Source organism: Pogoniulus pusillus, unplaced genomic scaffold (genome assembly GCF_015220805.1).
Source record: "Pogoniulus pusillus isolate bPogPus1 unplaced genomic scaffold, bPogPus1.pri scaffold_51_arrow_ctg1, whole genome shotgun sequence".
Classification (NCBI taxonomy): Eukaryota; Metazoa; Chordata; class Aves; order Piciformes; family Lybiidae; genus Pogoniulus; species Pogoniulus pusillus.
The window spans coordinates 134385-139871 of record NW_026974710.1 but is presented as its reverse complement, the minus strand read 5'-3'; the positions used below and the strand labels follow the sequence as shown (position 1 = coordinate 139871).

Sequence of the window (5487 nt, the reverse complement as noted above, 5' to 3'; positions counted from 1 at the left end):
TGCGAAGAACTTCCTCCTAACATCCAGCCCAGACTTCCCCCAGCACAACTTGAGACTGTGTCCCCTTGTTCTATTGGTGGCTGCCTGGGAGAAGAGGCCACCCCCCACCTGGCTACAATGTCCCTTCAGGTAATTGTAGACAGCAACGAGGTCACCCCTGAGCCTCCTCTTCTCCAGGCTAAACAGCCCCAGCTCCCTCAGCCTCTCCTCATAGGGCTGTGCTCCAGGCCCCTCTCCAGCTTTGCTGCCCTTCTCTGGACACCTTCCAGCACCTCAACATCTCTCTTGAATTGAGGGGCCCAGAACTGGACACAGCACTCAAGGTGTGGCCTGACCAGTGTTGAGTACAGGGGAAGAAAAACCTCCCTTGTCCTACTGGCCACACTGTTCCTGATGCAGGCCAGGAGTTGTGGGGTGCAGGTGCAGGACTGCTGGGTCTCTGTCTGGGCTGCAGGGGGCTGGGCTGTTTGCAGCCTTCGGGCGCACAGAACGGAGAGGCCTGACCTTGCTCCGCAGCTACAAATGCTCCGTATGGGGGATGTGAAGATGGCTGACGAGAGAGAAGGGGTGCAGGAGACAGGCCGTATGCAGTCTCTGCCCCGGAGATTGGCTCAAAGCCGTGCACGCCTCGTGAGGTAAGTAGATTTCTGCCCCTGATCAGGGCGGACGGCCGGGGGGGCATGGGGTCCACGCTGGGAGGAGCAGTGGTGGAACGCCCCTCAAAGCATGTCTCTGTGAGGCGTTTGGAGGCTCTAATTTTGCTGGTCAAAAGGAGCCATTCTTGACTCCTGTGGGACGTGGCCTTTTGAAGCGGCCACCTGGGAGACGACAGGTGAGACACCTTGAAAAGAGACCTAAATGTTGTTTCCAAAGGCTCTTAGCTTTTGCCTTAAAGTCAGACTGGGCAGAGTAGTGGAAGCCGCAGAGACACCTCAGGAATCTCTTTGCCGCTGCCCAGAGACTGCTGTTTGTAACTGTTTGCTGTAAGCCGAATCCCAGCTCAGTGGTAACTGCCAGCTGAGGTGTCTGAAAGTCTGTTCCAGCTAACTTCTCTGCAGCTCGAGAGGAAAAGCGGAGACCAAGAAGCAGCGACGGAATCCACATCAGCGGAGCTTCGTCCTCCTCCGGAGCCCCACTCTTGCAATCTCCCACGCTTCATAAGATCCCCCCAAGAAAGACAAAACCTGCAGGTCGGAGCGTCTGAAAAGCTACTCCTGAGACGGCTGAGTGCACTGACTGCGGTACTGTGAAATGCTGCCTTTGCTTGGGCTGCAGCCGATCCATCGCGGCCGGGGGCGATGGGTCTGTTCTGGGGAGGTGCTGGGTCTCTGGCTGGGCTGCAGGGGGCTGGGCTGGTTGCATCCAACAGGTTCATGGCCGATCGAGTTTTTCCCTTCTTCGCCTTGGATCTTCTCGCTGCAGAGATGGAGGACGGGCGGTGCCTCTCCGTCGGATTCGCCAGCTGCGTCCCCCCCACACCCTGCTCTCGGACTCCATCGTGGGGTTTGGCACTTGCGGGCTTTGGCGCGGCGGCAGATCGGGGCTGGGTTTCTGCTGTCGGTTTCATGCCCACACTCCGCCCCCTCCTCCTCCCCCTGCGCCTGCCGGAGCAGCGAGCTCACCCTCCCCACCTTCCCCCCCACGGGCTCACAGGCTGGCACTGGGAGTGCGCACCCTGCCTCCGCCCGGCGCCGGCTCCGCGGGACACAGGCACCCTTCCCCCCTTCCCTCCTCCTTCCCCGCGGGACTGGGAGCCCCCCCCCGCCTCCCTCCCCTGGTGCGCGGTGAGCGCAGCTCACCTCCACCCCCCTCTCCCTGCACTTTCTCAGCGGAGAGAGGACGGCTTGATTCTTAAAGTGACAGCTGCACATTTTTGTACCTTGCTGACTGTAGGTTGCTGCTGTAACTCTTGGTGATGTTTTTATCCTTCTGGTTGTGCTGGATCTTAGAGGTTACCGGATACGATGTTAAGTGCTTGTTAATTGTAATGCTATATTGGAGTGAGAGTGATAAGTCTGTGACTGGTCCTACCATAGTGAAACTGATAGATCAGCAATTTTTTTTCCTTTTGGGGCTGACTGAGCTAAAGGTTTCTGTTTCTCTACATGCCAGGGCTTCGTGATTTTTTTTCTTTTTTCCCTTTTTTTTAAGAACCTCACTGCTCAGTGTAATATTCCTTTTTAAAACTTTTCCTTTGGGTTTCTTATTTTTTCTGTGTCTGGAATCAATTCCAGGGGTCAAAATCTTTCCTTTATCAAGTTTCAGCATTCATATAGTTAAGGATTACAGAGTTACTGTAGGTATATTGTGGGATAATGTTTCCTGCTTAGGGTTTTTCTTTGAAGGGTAAGAATCATGTGGAAACAGAACACAGCAACACAACGCAGAGAGGTAACATGGTTATGATTTTGGCAAGGTTCCTATGACAAAGAGTTTTGGATCCTGTTTCATGCCAGCTTAGGCACTGGCTTTCTGTGGGACTGGCCTGTGACAGGTCACTGTGGCTGTACCATCACACTTATGCAAGTTATAAGCTCAGATATCACACTTCACACCTGCTTATGCTGATTGCACACCATGGCGCTCACAAAGCACACACACACAAAGGGAAAAAGAGGGCAAATGTGCCTGGATTTTTGGTTTGATGGATGTCAGCTTGGATGTTCAGACTGTTTTCTTGGTGGTGAGCAAAGGCTTCTGCTCAGATGGCTGTGTATTGGAATGTACACTGAGATATGGTTATGCTTTTATCATGCTTAATGGATTTAGGTTCCTGCTTCACAAGCTTCCAGCAATGCTATTTTAATGAGTAGGCAATGGCACAAGGGGAGTTTCCAGCTGGACCCTCTGTTATTAGAGCACAGAAGGACCTATGCATTGGACGAGATAAGGAGCAGCTGCCTTTGTTAGCAGTGTTTCAGAGGTGCTGTGTTTGGCATTTCTTTTGCACAGGGCCCTGCAGACTGGATGAGAAACACTACCTCCGTTTTAAAGAAGGAACAGAAAGGGGAGATGTGGGAATGCAGAATGCAGAAGAGTTGTGGGGTGCAGGTGCAGGAGAGCTGTGGGAATGGACTGAAGAGAAGTGACAACAGGCAGATCCTTGTAATAACAGACCTTGGTTCTCACCTGCAGCTGGCCACCTTATCTCACAAGGGGTAGATAAAGGACCTCGCTAACGAGGATAACAAGGCATGGACTTATGCAGATGTGGTGGGTCATGCCTGACTGATTATGCTAATGTGTAGGCCTGTGCTCTGCTGGCTGAGTGTATAAATTCAGGCTGCAATGATCAATAAATGGCTTCTGCATAGTTCAAATTGAATCACTCTGAATTCTCAGGTGGCTGCCCCGAACCATACTGGTCTATGGGCTTGTTTGCCGCTGTCCTGCCGGCAAGCGGAAATAGCAGGCAGAGTGGCCTGCAACACAGGTTGTACTGGGAGTGAGTTCAGGGTGTACTGGGAGGGCTCAGAGTATCCATTTGGCATTTGGAGGGATCCAGGCAGTACTGGGAGGGTGAAGGGGATCCAGTTTGTACTGGATTGAAGCCCAGTCTGTACTGGGAAGGGATGAGGGCGTATAGGGTTAACACTCCAGGGGGAGTAACCCTGAACCTGACCCTGGGGATCTTGACCACTCCCCAGGGGTGGGTCTGAACAGCACCAGGTGATGGTTAGCCCACTCCCCCTTCCTGTCCCACAAAAGCAGGGGGACTTCCTGTTTCAGTCTCTCTCTGTGCCCCCCTGACTCGGTTATACCACCATTGCCATCTGTTTCCTGGGTTCTCTTTGTTCTACCACGTGGCCATCACCCACGAGGGGCACAAAGCCATCACCAGCACAATCGGGTTGTACTTATACATTCTGTGTTTGCTATTTTCCCCTTCCCTATCCTTTGGAACTTCCCTACCTCAGATACCTTTTTCAGTTACTGTTAAACTTTTCTTTTGTTTAACTTTCAAATGGAGTGAGATTGATTTATTTGGGTGTGCTTCCTTCTCTCTCTCTCCATCTAATCCCTAATTCCTTCTGGGAAAGAAGGGGAAGAGGGAAGGGCACTTTATGGAATTGTTATTGGTTCAATCAAATTTATCTGAGTCTCTGGAAATTTCAATTGGAACCGAGACAGAGGGAAACAAATGAAAGTGGGACAAGGCCAAGCCTGTCCTTGGAGACTTTAATGGGATCCAGTTTGGGCAGGGATGGGATCCAGTCTGAAGTGGAATGGGAGCAGAGGATCCAGTTTATGGTGTGACTTGCCCAGGAGTTACTGGGAGAGTTTAAAGGCACCCAGGCTGGAACTGGTGCCTTGCCCAGTCTGTGCTGGGAGGGGAAGAGTGGGTTCAGCCTATACCAGAGCTTGTCCTGTCTGTACTGGTGGGGTCAAAGGGGCTCAGTGTGCCTGAGTTGCTGTCGCAGAGGGGAAGTTAACTGATGCCAGATGATATTTTCCCACAATTGATACTGCTCATTAATTTTGCTGCTCAGAGCTCTGCCCCCCCAACAAATTTCAGGAATGTTCTGTTCTCACAGGGCTGTGGGAACATTCTGGGGGTAAGAGCCAGAGCCAGCAGTGAGCAGCAAAAGACTGAAACCAGAACCACACTGGGAGAGAAGATTCCTGCGGCCAAACGCCGCTCGCAGTCAGTACACTGCTGGGCCACCAGAGGGGCTCAAGGAGCTCTTTCTGCTGGTGGCAGGAGGCAGCACAGAGTTACAAAGAGGCATTGAAGCATTTCCTCACAAAGTCTCATTGCCCTCTGGCGGGGGCTGGCCACAGTCCAGGCAGTGCCCAAACGCTGCCAGGGGCCTCTGCCTGGTGGGACGTTGAGACTTGATTCTTCCCAGCTGCTGGGGAAAGAGGCAGACAAGCTCTGAGCTTGTCTGCTGGCTCCTCTGGAGGCCCTGCACTGGGCAGGCACAAGCTAAGTGTGCTCCTTGTTTCCCACAGCGCCCTGGGCAGGCCTCACGCAGTGGCTGCAGGTTCCTTGGTGTCCTTTTCCTGCGCTTGTCTCTCTGGTGCAGCAGAGAAACAGCCTGGGCAAGGCAGGAGATGGAGAAGCCTCTTTTGGGCCTATCAGGCCTACCCCCATCAGTCTGCAGGGCTCTATAGGTGTCTGCTGGGGTCTGTAATGGTCTGCAGGGGTCTGTAATGTTTTGCAGGGGTCTGTAAGGGGTGTAAGGATATTGGCTGTGGGGAGCTGTGGGGTTGTGTAGTGCTGGGGGCAGTGAGGATGTGGTGTGCCCAGCCCTGTGCTGCCAGCACAGCCTCAAGTGCCCCCAGTCCCCTGCCTGTGTCTGGGGACACTCTCATTGCAGGATGCCCCCAGCCCCCCTGCCCCCTGTGCTGCTCCTTGGAAGGCTGCAGCTCGCCCCCAGGGTGTTTTGGTCTGGGGTGCCCTGGCTTGTGAGGACCCCCCGGGTTTGGGGCACCCCTTCAGCTGTGGGGGATGGGATCCATCCCAGGGTGCTGAGAGAGCTGGCA

At 53.6% G+C, this 5487-nt stretch overlaps 1 long non-coding RNA gene across 1 annotated transcript; it reads left to right on the top strand.

Annotated features, from left to right (window-relative positions):
* The first annotated feature begins 545 nt into the window (after positions 1–545).
* Positions 546–5054, top strand: LOC135174261 (uncharacterized). The gene is made up of 3 exons (XR_010301840.1): positions 546–635; positions 1059–3850; positions 4536–5054. It is a non-coding gene; the product is annotated as an uncharacterized LOC135174261 (long non-coding RNA).
* The last annotated feature ends 433 nt before the right edge of the window (positions 5055–5487 follow it).